The 18285-nt window shown below is 37.9% G+C and overlaps 1 pseudogene; it reads right to left on the reverse strand.

Moving 5' to 3' along the window:
* The window catches only part of LOC129394900 (phosphoglucomutase-like protein 5), a 71520-nt pseudogene that overhangs the window by 45024 nt on the left and 8211 nt on the right, over positions 1-18285 (reverse strand).

Below are 18285 nucleotides of genomic sequence, written 5' to 3' on the forward strand. Positions count from 1 at the left end.
ATTTTTTTTTTTTGCAACAACGTTGAGAAACAAATAAGTAGATTGAAAGATCTAAAGTATAAATGATCGCTAGATGTATAGATAGCTTTCTGTATGAATCTTACTTGTCAACTATACTGTAACTTTCTACTGAACAAAAATTGTTTCTTGATTTTTAAAATATCTCAATCCTTAGAACTGCATTGTCCAATACAATAGTTACTTGTCACATTTAGCTGTTGAGCACTTAAAATGTGGCTAGTCAAGTTGAGGTGTGCTGCAATTGTAAACGCACACCAAATTTTGAAGAGTTAGTAGAAAATGCAATCGATTGCATTAATAATTTTTATATTGATGACATGGTATAATAATATTTTAGATATAGTAGTTTAAATAAAACACAATGTGAATTTCACTTGTTTCTTTTCACTTTTTTAATGTGGCTACTAAAAATGTAAAGTATGTATGTGACTCACAATATTTTTCTGTTGGACAACGCTGCCTTAGAGTGTAGCACCATCACCGTATTCCAATACATGCTCATAAAAAAGAATAGCAATAGTCCTATTCTAGTAAGTGGGAGAGAAGACAGCCCAGAAGATTTTACCAACAATTTTCTTGTTGTGTGGGAAAAGTGAAGTCCTCAAAGAAATAAACATAGCCCTTTGCTTCACTCCTTATCATTTTTTACCCTTCATAAAACTTAAAGAATAGGTAGTCTTGTTTCGTTTTTGCATTATTTTATGCTTGCCAGATTATAGAATGCATGAATATCTCCCTCCACTCCCTACACCCCAGGCACCATACTATATTCTTTGGCTGTGTCCATCATTTTCAAGTCCCTGAGTTTTAATGCCAAAGCACACTGATTTCCAAAAGTAAAGCAAGTACTGTCTCTCTAGATAGTTGTCTATGATGCCATTGAACCATCCATGCTGATAACTTCAGAGTTCATCAACAACTTCTGAATTCCTTTCCAATTTCCAAGCTCCTTGATATCTTCCACTCCAATGACTTTCACCATATGCACACCAAAAATATGTACAATTATAATATATAGTAAAATAATTGTTTTTTAAAGGATACGGCAAATCTACAGGCACTCATATAAAAATAAATTTTAAAATGCTAAAAAAGAATACCCAGAGATTTTAAAGTGCATAAAATAAATAAATGAAAAATGGAAAAGCTAAAAAGCTTTTTAATTTGAGGTGGTCCCATTTATTTGTTTTTGCTTTTGTAGCCTGAGCTTTTGATGTGATATCCAAGAAATCATTGCCAAGGCCAATGTCAAATAACTTTTTCCCTATGTTCTCTTCTAGGGTTTTTATGGTTTCAGATCTTATATTTAGTTCTCTATTCATTTTATTTCTGTGTATAGTGTAAGATAAGGGTCCAATTTCATTCCTTTACATTTTTGTTTTCCCAGGCACCATTTATTGAAGAGGTTTTTTTCTTTCTCCATTATGTCCTCTTGGTGCCCTGCTCCGAAATTAGTTGACTGTATATGTCTTGATTTATTTCTGGGCTCTCTATTCTGTTCCATTGGTCTATGTTTCTGTTTTTATGCCAGTATCATACTGTTTTGGTTTTACTTTAGCTTTGTAATATAATTTTAAATCAGCAAGTGTGGTACCTCCAACTTTTTTTTCCTCAACATTGCCTTGGTTTTTTGGGGCTCCATACCAATTTTAGTATTGCTTTTCTATTTCCATGAAGAATGTTATTGAAATTTTGATAGGGGTTGTGTTAAATCTGTATATTGTTTTTGGTAGTATGAATGTTTTAATAATATTAATGTTTTTGATCCATGATCAGTGAGCACAGGATATCTATTTATTTGTGTCTTATTCAATCAATGTTTTATAGTTTTCAGTATACTTTCACCCCTTGGTTAAATTTATTCCTAAGTATTTTTTTGATGCTATCATAAATGGCATTGTTTTCTTGATTATTTTCAGCCGGGTCATTATTTATGTATAGAAATGCTACTGATGTTTGTATGTTGATTTTGTATCCTGCAACTTAATGAATTCATTTATTAGTTCTTAAAATTTGTGTGTGTGTTTGTGTGTTTGTGTGTGTGCATGTGTAGAATCTTTAGAATTCTCTCTATATAGGATCATATCATCTGTAAATAGAGATTATTTTACTTTCTCCTTTCCAATTTGGATGACTTTTATTTATTTTTCTTGTCTGATTGCTCTTGCTAGTACTTCCAAAACTATGTTGAATAGAAATAGCAAGAGTGGGCATCCCTGCCATGTACTAAATTGTGGAAAAGTTTTCAGTTGTCCCCAATGGATTATGATGTTAGCTGTGGGTTTCTTATAAACGACCTTTATTATGTTGAGAAACTTTCCTTCTATACCTAAAGTGTTAAGAGTTTTTGTTAAGAAAGAATGCTGAACTTTGTAAAATGCCTTTCCTGCACCAGTTGAGATGATCATGTGGTTTTTATCTTTCATTCTGTTTAGCCAGTCTTGCATGTCAGGGATAAATCCCACTTGGCCATGATTCATAATTTCTTTAATGTGTTGTTGAATTTGGTTTTTGTCAATATTTATCAGAGATATTGGCCTGTGGTTTTATTTTCTTACAATATGTTTGTCTGGCTTTAGGTATCAAGGTGATGCTGGCCTCACAAAATGTGTTTGGAAGTATTCCCTGTAGCTCTAATTTTTGGAAGAGTCTAAGAAGTGTTGGTAGTAATTATTCTTTGAATGTTTGATAAAATTCAGCCATGAAGCCATTTGGTCCTAGGCTTTTCTATTTTGGAAAGTTTTTAATCACTTCTTCAATTTCTTTATTTGTTGTTGGAGTGTTCAAACTTTTTGTTTCTTCCCAATTCAATCTTGTTGGGTTAGTTTTTCTAGAAATTTATCCATTTCTTCTAGGTCCTCCAATTTGTTGGCATAAAATTGTTCATAATAATCCCTTATGACCATTTTTATTTCAAGGTGTCTATTGCAATGTCTCCACTTTCATTTCTGATTTTATTTATTTGAGTCTGCTTTTTTTAGTGAATCTAGCTAAGAGTTTGTAGATTTTATTTTTTCAAAGAACCAACTTTTGATTTTATTTATATTTTCTATAGTTTTTCTATACTACATTTTATTTGCTTCTGTTCTGATCTTCATTATTTCCTTCCTTTTGCTCACTTTGGGTTTAGTTTGTTCTTTCTTTAGCTCCTTGGGGCATAATGTTAGTCTACTTATTTAGATCTTTTTCCTTTTTTAATCTAGGCATTTATTGCTATAAACTTCTCTCTTAGAACTGACTTTGCCGCATACTGTAGGTTTTGATACATTGTGTTTCCATTGTCATTAATCTCAAAATATTTTTTAATTTCCCTCTTGATTTCTTCTTTGACCCATTAGTTCATCATAAGCATGTTGTTTAATTTCCACATATTGGTAAATTTTCCAAGATTCCTCCTGTTATTGATTTTTAGCTTCACACCATTGTGGTTGGAAACAATACTAGACATGATTTCAATCTTTTTGAATTTGTTAAGGTTTATTTTGTGGCCTAACATATGGTCTATCCTGGAGAATGTTCTATGTATGCTAGAGAAGAATGTATGTTCTGCTGTTGTTGGATGAATGTAGGTCTGGTAGGTCCATTTGGTCTGAAGTATAGTTCAAATTTAGTGTTGTCTTGTTAATTTTTTGTCTGGTTGATCTCTCCATTGTTGCAAGTGGAGTACTGAAGTCCCCTATTAGTGTTATATTGCTGTATATTTCTTCCTTCATGTCCACTAATATTTGCTTTACATATTTAAGTGCTTCAATGTTGGATGCATATATGTTTACAATTGTTATGTCCTCTTGATAAGATGACCTCTTTATCATTAAATCATGACCTTCTTTGTCTCTTGGAGCAGCTTTTTACTGGAAGTCTGTTTTATCTGATATAAGTATAGGCATCCCTGCTCTCTTTTGGTAACTGTCTGTTTTCATGGAATATCTCCTTCTATCCCTTTACTTTCAATATATGCCTATTCTTAAAGTTTAAAAATGGGTCTCTTGTAGGCAGCATCTAGTTGGATCTTGTTGTTGATCCACTCAGCCATTCTATATCTTTTGATTGGACAGTTTAACCCATGTACCAGCAAGGTTATTATTGATAGTAAAAGACTTACTCCTGCCATTTTGCTAATTGTTTTCTGGTTACTTTGTAGATAATTTGTTCTCTTCTTCCTCTATTGCTGTCTACCTTTGTGGTTTGGTGGTTTAGTTTTCTGCTTTGTGGTTACAATATTGTTTTTTAAATATTCAACATAAATACACTTCCTTGTTTGGATAACGTGTAAAACGTCTACAAGGAGGGATAGATAATAAGTTTTCCCTTCAGAATGCACTGCTTTGCCTGGGATGAGGAATAATTTATAATGGTAACTGTTGCTGGTTAAAATTTGGCTCCTACCCACATTCATGCAAACTCAGTGTTCTAGATTAAAAGAGATTTAAGAGACTTGCCAAGCAAATGTATGGCATCCTTAGATGTATCCTGATTTGAATAAAACAGCTATAAATAATAATATTTTGGGGATTATTGAAAAATTTGACTATAGATTAGTTTTCAGGTGATATTGGAGAATTAATGTTATTATTGTTAGGTATGTTAGCACAGTCATGCAGCAATGAGTCTTTCTTTTTAAGAGATGCATACAAAAATATTTGGGTGTGAAATGTTCTTGTGCGATAATTTGCTTTAAAATTCTTCAGAAAAAAAAGATAAGCAAAATAGAAAAACAAGATAATGGGTACATGTTATCTATTTCGTATTCTCCCTGTTTTTTTGTGTGTTCAATTTTTAAAAGAAATTTACTCCATACATATATCCCACCCCCTCCACTAAGGACCCCAAACTATAAAGTGCTGTGAATATAAGAAAAAGTGAAACAATTCTATGATTTTGAGAGAAAGTCAACACTGTAGGAAAAAGAGAGCCCAGGATTTGGGCTAAAAATCATTAATCTGACCCTGATCAACCCTGTGGCCTTCAGCAGTAACTCAGCCTCTCAGGCCTTTGATTTGTTCATGTGTAAAATGAGGGTCATTGTCATTTAGACAACGACCTTCAGGGTATGTTTTAATGTTAAAATTCAGAGTCCTTCCATATCAGATAAGCATCAACTATTCAATAGTTTATGCTGAAGAGTACAGGGGACCAAGAGACCACCCAAATGGGTTCATGAGCCCATCATGCCACTTCTTTGTTGGGTCACTTTGGGCACCTCACTAAATTTTTCTGAGCTAGGTCCTCTGCACCTTGCTTGTCTATCATCAAAGGGTCACTGTGAGACTATAATAATATAAGAGGAAAGAAATCGTGATTATTAAGGCATATGCTGAACCACATACCTCCATTGGCAACATTAAACTTCACTCCAAACTCTCCCCCTGCTCCTCCAGGGCAGTGGCTGGCTGTTAGAATGATTCCACCAGCTGCCTTGATCTTCCTGATAATGCAGGAGACCGCAGGTGTAGACAAGATGCCATTCTGTCCAATAATCAGTCGTCCAATCTAAACCATCCAAAAATAAAAAATCAATCCAGTTGCTTGGGATTAAAGGCATTTCAACAGGAAAGTGCCCCAGGCTCTGTTAGCATACAGCCAATCACTTGATAAAAGAAACAGAGTAGGCTTTAGATTAGGGGAGGCAGGGTAGGGGGAGCACTGACATTGTCTCTCCTATCTAATGTCTCTAAGGCCATTTGGTGCACCTGCATCTAGTAGTCAATTATTAACCTGTAAATAGGATATGCCTCACTGATCTTCAGTCGTTTGAAACATCTGCTTCTGATAATCGAGGGGTTAGCTTGAATCACACAAGAAGTTCTTAGTTTGCTACTGACTCAGAAACTATGCATATGAACATGCTAGAGATTACAAGAAAAAAGAAATGGAGTGCTTCTCTGCTTCTTCTGCTTCCTGTAACTTAGAACAAGCTCAGAGAGCAAGGGGACTGATTTACTACAACCTCATCATCTGTAGGCATATTTTAACTGTAATCTTCAGGAATGACTTTTCTCCTGAAAGTAGGAATTCTCTTTCTGCTGTTAAGTGACAGCATGTGCTGGAGACATTGGAGAAATTACCCAGTCATGCTAAGCAGAGATCTGGAGGTCATCCATGGATGCAGCCAGATTCTTTCTAGAGCTACAAAACTGACTTTCTAAAAAGTCAGCAACACAGCGCTGAAGAACATTTATTGCTACACCTTGGTTTAAAATTGGATTCAATATCATCCAATCTAGTAGTTCTCAATATTTCTACAAAATAGAATCACTTATGAAGCTTTTTAAAATCCTAGTACTCAAACTGCATTCTAGACTGATGATATTGCAATCTCTGGGGTTGAGAGCCCAGCATTAGTAGTTTTAAAGCTCCACAGATGATCCCAATGTTCAGCCAAGCTCGGTAATAAAGCCCCCTTGTTACTCAAAGGGCTGGCAGCATGGGCATCACCTGCAAGCTTGATAGAAATGCAGAACCTCAGCTGGGCATGGTGGCTCCACCTAAAATCCCAGCACTTTGGGAGGCTGAGGTGGGCAGATCACTTGAGCTCCAGAGTTCGAGACCAGCCTGGCCAATGTGGTGAAACCCTATTTCTACTAAAAATACAAAAATTAACTGAGCATGGTGGTGCACGCCTGTAGTCCCAGCTACTCCGGAGGCTGAGGTGGGAGAATTGCTTGAACCTGGGAGGCAGAGGGTGCAGTGAGCTAAGATGGCATCACGGCACTCCAGCCTTGGCTACAGAGTGAGACTCTGTCGGAAGGAAGGAAGGAAGGAAGGAAGGAAGGAAGGAAGGAAGGAAGGAAGGAAGGAAAGGAAGGAAGGAAGGAAAGAAAGGAAGGAAGGAAAGAAAGGAAAGAAAGAAAGGGAAAGAAAGAAAGAGAAAGAAAAAGAAAGAGAAAGAAAGAAAGAGAAAGAAAAAAGAAAGAGAAAGAAAGAAATAGAAAGAAAAAGAAAGAAAGAGAAAGAAAGAAATGCAGAACCTCAAGGCCCACCCAAGGCCTACCGAATAAGAACCTGTATTTTAATAAGATCCTCTCCTCTCTTCCCAGATAATTCATTTGATAAGTACTGATATAACCAACAAGCCAAAACAAACCTTAACATACAGTTCAACAACAAAGTTGCCCTGGCACCATCATTGCTAGAGGTCAGTCACTGACCAAATATAACAATCAGCGAGATCAGGGGGAAAAAAATTACAGAAGAGATCAAAACACACACACACACACACACACACACACACAGAGAGAGAGAGAGAGCTCAAAAGCAAAGTGGCCTTGGGATGATTTAGTATGGAAATCCACAAGATCCCCAGGCTACATATTTTCAAGTAGAGGAGACAGATTATAAACAAATAAGCAATAATAATAATAGTTACTAGTGAGGTACATATTAGGAAGGAATTAGACTGCTGTTATAAAGGACGTCAATTTTAATAATAATATAATAATAATAGCTAAGGGAGCTTAGATTTTATTCTAAGTACAACCAGAATCCATTGAAAGGTTTTAAACAGTGGAAGTGACCTGATTGCATTTTTAAACATCATGGGCTGAGCAGCCCAAATGGTCCTATTAAAAAGTAAGTCACATCAAGTCACTAAAACATTCCAATAGCTTTCCTTGTCCCCCACCAACCCAAAACAAAGCCAAAGTCTTCATTGTAGTCTACAAGGCCCTACATAATCTGACCTCCATCATGTACCATTCTCCATCGCCCTCCCGCCCTCCTTCTTCTGTTCCAGCCACAACGGAACAGAACAGCTATTCCTCAAACATACCAAACATGATCCTGCCTCAGGGCCCTTGCATTTTCTTTTTCCTCTGCTTACAATACTTTCCCAGATATTAACATACCTGCCCTCTACTGTCTTTTGGGTTTCTGTTTCAATGTAAGCTAATCAGAGATAACATCCTTGACAGCCCTATATAATACTATAGCCAGAAGTCCCTAACTTTTCTATTGTTTCCTATTTCCTTCACCCTGCTATAATTTTCTGGATCACATATGTTGCCTTTAACATTTTCCATATTATTTATCTTCCCACTGTATGTAAAGCCCAAGGACTTTTCACTGCTATATCCCAAGAACCTAAAATAAATCTGGCATGTGGTAAGCGTACAATAAATATTTGTTGAATTAATGAATGGAGAATAATGAATGCATGATGAATGGCTTCTCTGGGAGAAATACCTTGAAGGGGGGCAAGAGCAGAAAGAGGAATATCAGATGGGAGACTCTTAAAGTCGAGTGTTGATAGAGTCTTGGACTAGGCTAGAGCCAACAGAAATGAAAATTAGTCATTTGGTTTGAGATACATTTTTGGAAGGAGGATGAACAGAATATGCAGGTGGACTGGAATATGGAAGAGAGGGGCTGTGGTAAATAGCCTCCAAAATGGCCCCAATGGTCCTTGCCTTTTGGCATTTTTGCCTTTTTGTGGTCCCCTCCCACACTGAACGATGCAGATCTGGGTAATCAGTATATATTGCAGAAGTGATTGTGTGTGACTTCCATGGTGAGGCCGTAAATGGCATGGACACTTCTGCCCTGCTCTCTTGGACAGCTTATTTTGGGAGAGGCCAGCCGCCATGTCATGAAGACACTCAAGAAGCCCTGTGAAGAGGAAGCAAGGCCTGCCAACAGCAGCCAGCACCAGCTTTCCAGCCAAGGGATTGAGCCATCTCACAGTGGATCCTCCAGCCCCCACCAAGCCTTCATATGACCAAACCAATACCAACATGTAACTGTGACCTCATGTGAGTCCCCAAGCCAGAATATCCATCTCCTGTCTCAGAAATGATGAGAAATAATAAATATATGTGCTCACACATATTACCATCTAATTTTCTACATTATATGTTTATTTCCCCACTGTATATAAGATCCAAGGACTGTTTTTTTTTTTCACTGCTATATTCCAAGAACCTAGAACAAATCTGGCATATGGTAAGTATACAATAAATATCTGTTGAATTAATTAATGGGAAAAAATAAATGAATGATGAATGGCTGCTCTGGAAAAAATACCTTGAAGAGTGGCAGGAGCGGAAAGAGGAGGATCAGATGGGAGGCTAACAGCCAGCACCACCTTGCCAGCCAAGTGACTGAGCCATCTTGCAGTGGATCCTCCAGCCCCCATCAAGCCCCAACTAAGCCACTAAGTTTCATGGTAATTTCTTACACTGCAATAAATCACTAATACTGGACCAGTGAGAAAAGGAGTCAAGAATAATCTCAGCTTTCTACCTTTAATAACTTAATGGATAGTGGTGCTATTAATCAAGTCAGGAAAGAGAAAGGACAATAATTACACCTATAGTATTACCCAAAGTCATGATAAATTATTTTCCACATGCTCTTGCTAAAATTTATGTAGTCATTCAACTCATTTTATTGAGTATCTGCCATGAAACCGGCAATATGGAAGAACCTTCTGATATAGAACTGAATATAATTTAGTCACTGCCCTCAAGTAATAAGTCTGGAGAATCAAGAATCTGAAAAATGTTTGTAGCTTTTGTTCAAAATTTTCTCTCAGCCATTTAAAGGGAAAATTATGAAGATTGTATAGTGGTGACAGACTGGGATAGCAGTCCACAAAAACTTAGGAAGCCCTTCCATAGCACAGAGTCAATGCTGAGGAACAACTGCCCAGCCAGGGGCTACATTTTCCAACCCACCCTTGCATCTAGGTGTGGCCACATGGTGCATTTGGACAATGGGTGATAAACTAGTATGAGAATAAGAACAGAAGTAATGTGTGTTTCTTCTAGGCTGAGGATATCAGAAAACAGACATATCATCTCTAAACTGCTTATTTCTCTTTCTACAGATTCAGTACAGGTAATCATGTGGCTCTAGGCAATGCCAGAGTCACAAGAGGGAAGGAAACTTAGTCCCCATCCCATTTGGTAGACAAGAGTCTTTGCCCACCAGGGACATCCTCATTGGACTATTGTGTGAGTGAGAAATAACATTCTATTGTTTTTAAGGCAATAAAAATTGCCTACATTTCAGGTTTATTTATTACAACCACCCACATTTTCTTAAGCAGTAGCGAAAGAAACATAAACAATAGTTTAATGCCAAATCAAAAATGTCAAATGCAAAATTATTTCATGCTATTACAGTATAAAATTATGTCCACTTTGGGGCAAGGACTTAGAAAAATGCAGAAATAAACATGTAAAGTTATTAAGTAGGAACGATTATAGATACATTTTTATCTTATTAAATTTCAGTTATTTTTGAAAAGGTAATATACATTCTGTCTAAGAAGGTTAAAGTGAGTAATTACACTTGAATAAAGTTTCAACCTGAAATACTTTAGTTATAATTGGAGAATTAACAGAAGATTAAATTCTAGATATCTGGAAATTTTACCTATGTGAGATCTGCTCATTAACCCATCAATACCAGAGAGAAGAGGTATTGCTGGACATGTTCCTATCATCTGGGGGATAAGTACTGGAGGAGATGTGAAAGAGAGGGTGATGGGGCTTCTGAGGTAAGACATGGAAAATTGTGAAGATATTTGTGTCCCTTATGGACACTCACCAAATGGTGACCTAGGCAGAGGAGGATTTTAATAACAGGATGACCAGTTCTGTGGATGTCAATGAGTGGCTTTCCCCCAGCCATTCCTGTCATTGTCCAATGGGCTCATGAGCCAAGTGGCTGTTATGGTTTACATGTTTGTCTCCTCCAAATCTCATATTGAAATGTAATCCTCAGTGTTAGCGGTGGGGCCCAGTGAGAGGTGTTTGGATCATGGGGGCTAGTCCCTCATGAATGGTTTAGCACCATGCCCTTGATGATAAGTGTGTTCTCGCTCTGAGTTTACATGAGATCTGCTTGTTTAAAAGTATGTGGCACCTTCTCTTTTGTTCTCTTGCTCCCACTCTTGCTGTGTGATATGCCTGCTCCCACTTTGTCATCCGCCATATGTAAAAGCTCCTGAGGCCTCACCAGAAGCCAAGGAGATGCTGGCACCAGGCTTGTACAGCTTTCAGTACCATGAGCTAAGGAAACTTCTTTTCTTTGTAAATTACCCAGCCTCAGGCATTTCTTTATAGCAATGCAAGAATGCTGTAATACCATGGCCGTGATGGCAGGGATGAAGGCTATGCATGGGCTCAACAACATGGACATTCACTCACCAAGGCTGACCTGGCTATGGCCACTGCAGAGTGCCTACTCTACCAGCAGCAGGGACCAACACTGAGTCTCCTTATGGTACCATTCCCCAAATGATCAGCCAGCTACCTGGTGGTAGATTGGTTAATTTGGGCCACTTCCATCATGGAAGATGCAGCACTTTGTACTTACTAGAATAGACACAAAGAAGAGGAGATATGAAGACAGATGCAAAGATTGGAGTGATGCAGCCACACCCGGGAAGCCAAGGAATGTATTCTGCTGCCAGAAGCTAGAAGAGGCAGGGAGCAGATTCTCCCTAGAGCATCTACAGAGTGTGGCCACGCTGATACCTTGATTTTGACTTCTGGCCTCCAGAACTGTGAGAGAATAAATTTCTGTGATTTTAAACCACCAAATATGTGGTAATTTGTTATGGGAGTCCTAGGAAATGAATACAAAGTTTGTAATCTAATACGAAGTTTGTATTAGCTTCACAAGGCTGCTATAACAAATTGCCATAAACTTGGTGGCTAAAAGCAATTAAAATTTATTCCCTTACAGTTCTGGAGGCCAGAAGTTCAAAATCAAGGTGTCAGTGGGGGTCTGCCTCATCGAAAGGCTCTAGGGGAGGATCCTCCCTTGCCTCTTCCAGTTTCTGTTGCCTCCACATATTTCCGAGCTTGTGTTCACATCACTCCAATCTCTGCCTCTGTTTTCATGTCACTTTCTTCTCTGCGTGTCTGTCTTCTCTTCTGTTCACCCTCTCTCTACCAATTAGCCCAGGATAAATGCCATCAGAAAAGGTATGGCTTTCAAGATCTAGTCATTGATAAAAAGAAATATAACTTTTGGAAGCCCTTTTGTATAAAGAAAAAGCACTCAACTTGAAGTTAAAAGGCATAGGTATGAGTCTTGACTCTACCCCCTGACATAGGATCAATCATTTAACATCTCTGAGGCTCTGCGTCTTTATCTGAAAAGCCAAGGAAGAAGAGGGTTGTTAAAATCCACCGAAGATCAGATTCTATAAACAAAAACCGTTTGTTAAATTAACCATGACACAAATTATTCTATTGTCTTCCCCGAATCCCACAACCCCCTCCAACATTTAAAATTCATCTTTAGATAGCAGATTATCCCTTAAAGTACCATTTTACTCTCTGAAAAAGTCCTAGAAATACTACCCTCTGTCAATGCAGCAGACCGCTACCTTGCAAGGAAAAGATGGTCTACTTACATAATTATCCTTAGTTATGTTTACAGCATTGAAGCAGGCAATATCTGACTTTCATTCCTGAGTGAAATCCAGACCACAGCCCAGGGAGGACCAAGCCATGGCATTCTGTTGCTCCCCGCTGAACGTCCCACACCATAGGGTCTGGCTTTGGCTGGAAGAAGGGCAACCTCACCCAGTCCTCCAAAAGGTGCACACACCCAAGTGGATGCTACTGCCATTAAGGGGCATTTCCTTCAACTCCCACGTGGAAAAGGGGGCAAAGTGGACCCTAGTCCACTGTCACTCACACACATGTACAGATCCTAGGGTCCACACAGATACAGATCCCAGGGTCCACATCTATCACATATATGAACATTATCACACAGACCCCTGCAGACACATCTGTGAGGCATATGCATTCCCAAACACACAGACAGACTCATGATAAATTTGTTCCTACCCAGCCGTGACTTCTAAATGCTTGGGGAAACCAAGACATAGTAGAAAGGAGTGTGCAATTATCATTTCCCATGATGCCGTTACTTAAGAACTCTTTGTGTCCGTCCTTCTAATGGCACCAATGCCTCCCATCAAGCCTTAAACCTCACCTAAATTATGTCATTGGGCTTTTTCATCCATAAATGAACATACCAGGTGCCAAGGGAATCAATATGCCCTTTCACATGCCTTAGACTAGTGTCCAAAGAAAGATAAAATGTTATTCTATAAAAGCTTTCTCCCAGCATTTCTATTCCTTTACATTTTGTGCCATATACAACTATGGTTTTTTAATGATCTTATTTCTGACAGCTGTTTTTCTTCAGAACATCAACAGCTTCTTTCCTAAATTAGTTTTAGTATGAGTTCCATTTCTAATTAGCTCAAATTAAAGTCCTAGAGAGCAGCGAGGTAATATTTAAACCCTCAGGCTAAAATTTCGGAGTAGGTGCAGAATGTTGACTCTAAATGAGTTTTTCCTGTGACATAACACGCATGAAAGCAGGATTTCTTTCATGTGTGAAATGTCTTAAATCAGACTTACCCTTTGTGATTCTCTTTTAGCTTTAAATGTCGTTTAAGAAAAAAAAAGAAAAGAAAATTAAGCATGACATTCCCCAATATCCTCTGCTCACTGTGTTATAATCCCTATCACTCCCCAAGTGAATTGGAGAGAGTGAAGACACAATGAACAGAAACTTCCCTGATGCTTCACAGAGGAAGTGTTCTCCGGGACCACACAGCCTCCACCATGTCCATCTACGAAGGGCTGTGGCAAGCCATATACACAAAGATGCCTGTTTCCTGTCTTCTTGGTTAAAAACAAAAACAAAACACTGGAAGGAACTCCAAAGCCAAGCTGCCACGGGTTGCAGAGTGCCAGCCCTTAAGTAGTGTTGTCCATGGGTAAACAAGAGACGGATAAGGGCAATTTCAAGAAATAACAAACTCAAGGCATGAATGTGGTTATCCAAACATCAAGGGACTCCTTCATTTGCATTTGGATAATTGTGCAGTTATATGATTTGTTACATGGAGACCAGATGGAAGTAAGAGAGTTCATCCTCAACTTCCTGTACCTCTGGAAGTCTTTACACACATGCTGGAGAGATAGATGAGAGTTCATTAGCATCAAACCACCATGGATTTCATAATCAATTCCTAATATCTGAATAAATGCAGAAAAGTCACAGGCATCTAGAAGTGTGGCCCAAGTTCTGTTCTTCAATCGGCCCACCCATTATCCCTATGTATCTCGATTTTGTTATCTAAAAGATCACATGATGGAGGATGTAAGCAAGTAACACAGCCAAGACCCAGTTTACAGTGTCTAGTACCTAACAGACTCTTGACACGTTTCACTTGCCCTTGAGTCAATCTTTCCATGTCACTGAATATTCTTCCACAACACGATTTTAATGGATATAGTCGTCCATTGTTTAAATGTACCATTATTGACCAATGTAAAAATGTTCTTTTACCTCAAATTTTTATATGTAAAACAAAAACATGTTTGAGGACTAAACCCACACTGTAGTATAAATTAAACTGGATGTAAGCCAGGCATGGTGAGTCACACCTATAGTCCCAGCACTTTGGGAAACCAAGACAAGAGGATGGCTTGAAGCCAGGAGCTCAAGAGCAGCCTGGGCAATACAGCAAGACCTCATCTCTACAAAAAAATAAGAAAAATTAGCTGGCCATGGTGGCGTGCGCCTGTAGTCCCAGCTTCTTGGGAAGCTGAGGTGGGAGGATCCACTGAGCCCAGGAGTTTAAGGCTGCGGTGAGCTTGGATAACGACTGCACTCCAGCCTGGATGACAGAATAAGAACGTGTTTCAAAAAAGAAAAAAGAAAAAAAGCCCTAAAAACTAAAAACTGGTTGTAGTTTGCTAATAACTAAACAGCAAATTAATTGTAACATGCTTACATATCAACGATGTCTTTCTTCTTTAATCATAAACCTGCTCACTAAGAAGCTGCTGAAGTCCATGGTAGTGACAGGTACATGTCTGCATCCTTGTCCTGACCTGCATCTTCTTTGATTGTCCCCATCTGTGTCTCCGACTGGCACTGCCGAACCGGCTTGCTACCTGATCAATGTTGTACTGAACCGGACTGCTAACTGATCAATGTTGTTGAGCTCACTGCACAAAGCTGTTCTTACAAGGTAGATTTCTGCCTGGAATAGTCATACTTACACTGTTTATATTGCTTACTCCTGACCCATCCAACGCAGCACAAGTTCTATTTATTGCCATAGAAACATAGGTCATTTGGAAACACCTCCTTCATTTCTATGGAATGTTCAAACATTTCTGACATTTTGGACTCTGTTCTAGCCTCTTGTTAAATATATCCAGAAAAGAGACAAAGCTTTATGGGGGGGCTATATGCACACATATGCTATAGAATAAACTATCTAAATGCTTAAAAATACTTTCCATCTGGCACCGCACCTTAATAGGTAGACAGAAATTAAGTATGTGTATATCTATCTGTATAGATACGTATAAATATATATCCCCAAAACAAAAACTCATTCTCTTACTTATACATAGGTAGAATATAGGTGAATATACATATACATTTATAGGTAGAACAAAAAAACCCCTCAGCCTCTTTAGGGCCATGTGTTTTCTCTGAGTAATTGTCACAATTAATTAAAATCCATGTGTATGCCTTTTTAGATAAATTCCATCAGACCAGTTTCTGTCTGGTTGGAAAATAATAACTGCCTATTTGCTAAGTGCCCCTGCCCCCATACTATGTTCCAGTGAACTAAAGACCTCTGGCAATCATAGATTTACATACAGCTCAGCAAGATTAAACAATTTATTGTTATTTATGACATCCAAGCTGGATCTTCTGTATTATATTCCACATTAGCATCTATCACTTTACATTTGGGAGATCCTGTCCAAAAAAAGATTATGCCTCCTAACCAAACATTCAGCAGGGCTGCAGGAACAGGCCCCCTGAACAAACATCCTGCCAAAGTACTTTAAAGCACTGTGAGCTCCCACAGCTGTGCATTTTCAGACGACTCAACAGATTAGCGTGGAGTCTCTTAGCCTCTGCTTGGTCTGTTCCTTTCAGTGATCTCTCACATGGCCCAGTCCATTCGGTTTGAAAATCCTCATGAAATGAGCAGATTAAGATCTGGCTTCAGTAGAGGGCCATGGGGTGGGCATGGAGGGGAGAGGGTTTGCTCTTAACACAGCCTGAGCCTCAGAAAGGTTTCAGATGGAAAAGCATGGCACTGACTCAGCTCATGCTTAACAGGAAATAATGCACAGACCACACTAAAAAAGTCCTTTATGTTGTGTGAAAGTCTATGCCGGAGCAGCTGCTGCCACCTCATGTACTGTGATAGAGTGTGCGTGTGTGTGTTTGTGTGTGCATGAGTGTGAGTACGCACACAAATGTGTGCTGGGAGGGGGAGGAGCTCACAACTTCCACAGTCGCCACCTCAGCCTTAGCTAGCAGCATGGACAAATGCCAAAAGTCAAGAGGAAGCTGCACCAAAGCAACTGTGATCACCACATCAGCAGGCGCTTTCTGGTTAGTAAAGCTACTGGGACTGAAAAACACACACGATCTCGTCCTTCTTTTATTTTAATCAGAGCAAAATATTTTTATAATAATTGTGTTATATGAATAAATAATTCATAATGCTGTAACCCATTATCACATTCAATCCTCCCAACAACCCTAGAAGACATGTAGACAAGTATTATTACTTTCCCTATTTTTATAAATGAGGAAATAAACCCCAGGAAGCTAGGCGACTTCCCCACGGTCATATAAGTTGCAAACAGTAGTATCATGATTCAAATCCAAAGCTTCTCCTTTTGTCTTTATCATTTTAATTTTGAAGGTAATGCATATGCATGTATGATCTTTTAAATCCAGAGATGTATAGGGACTCTCCTTCCCCATTATACACCCCCTCCACCCAAGCTATATACACTGTTGACTAGAGTATGTCCTTTCAATCCTATTTTCTATGCCTACATTATATACAGAAAAGCAGGATTATGTTACACACAATATTCCAGTCATTGCTGTTTTTCACAAACAAGCTATCATTCACATCTTTTTCATACTACATATAAATTTATATTCTTTATTTTAGTGGTGTATATTGTGCGGTTGTGTCATAAATTATGTACCTGTTCTCTGTTGAACATATGGATTTTTTTCTGAGTTTTTCCTTAGCAAAATGCTGCAGTGAGTACCCTTGTACATAGATGTTTGTACATTTGTTCTAGAAAAATCTACAGTAAAGATTCTTAGATTAAGAGATTCCCAGATTATTAGAAAACTACTCTATTAATTTAGATATATACTTCCAAATTGCCTGACCAAAAAGTTATGTCAATTTGACTTCTATGAACAGTATACAAACATGACAATTTTCCATCACCTACACCAACTCTGGGTAATTTCATCTGTTTTACAAGTTGATGGATTGTTTTAATTTATATTTCTCTTGTTATTAATAAGGTTGGCCACCTGTTCATGTGTTATTATTGATGACATTTGTATTGAATTGTTTGAATTTTCTTGATTTGGAAAACCTTTTTACATGTCATATATATTAAATATTTGTTGTAAAACTCTCCTTCCAGTATTTTGTATGTGTTTGGTCAAGTAGAATAAACTCTTGTCCTCTGATTTCAGATTCCTTTGTCTTTCCATTAGAAATCCCTAAATGTAAAACTACATATTGATAGCTAAAAACCAGGATGTTTACTAGAGAAAAAGAATACAAAGGCAATAACTAAATATTATATTTATACAAAATACCTACTAGTACTAATTTAAAAAGAGAAAGTAAAAGTCAAATGCTTCTACGACTTCAGACTAAGAAAAAGAACTTTTGAGGTTGAATGTTCCTGAAATTTTTCTTTTCATACAACTACGGACATGACTTCAAAAGTTGATGTTACTAAAAATGTAAGATATGAAAGATATTTGAAGACTCAGAGAAGGTGGGTTTTCATTTTAACAAGTCACATATATATTCTAGATATCCTCTTATTCGTAACTAAGAGAGTCAAATCAGATGAAAGAATCTAAAAATTTCCCTTTGACTGTGTTAAGTAGAAGTAGTAGAGGCATATTGGCCAAATCTTGAGTGTTTGCAAATTGACTCTTAAGGCTATAGGCTGGCACAGGTCATTGAAGCCCTAGCTTTTTATCTTTAATTTTAAAATCCCCAAACAATTTATACTAATTTTTCTTGTCCATTATTTCCAAATAATCTTGTTTAAATGTTATTACAATGCTTGCTCATGTTGCTGTTGTCTAACAGAAGGGTATCCGGGGCCTTAAAACTGAGAGGGTTAGGATTAATGATTCCAATACCTATGCTTGGACATCTCCAAAAGTGGGTTCCAACTTCTTGTCCTC

The sequence above is a fragment of the Pan paniscus genome, chromosome 21 (assembly GCF_029289425.2).
Source record: "Pan paniscus chromosome 21, NHGRI_mPanPan1-v2.0_pri, whole genome shotgun sequence".
Lineage (NCBI taxonomy): Eukaryota > Metazoa > Chordata > Mammalia > Primates > Hominidae > Pan > Pan paniscus.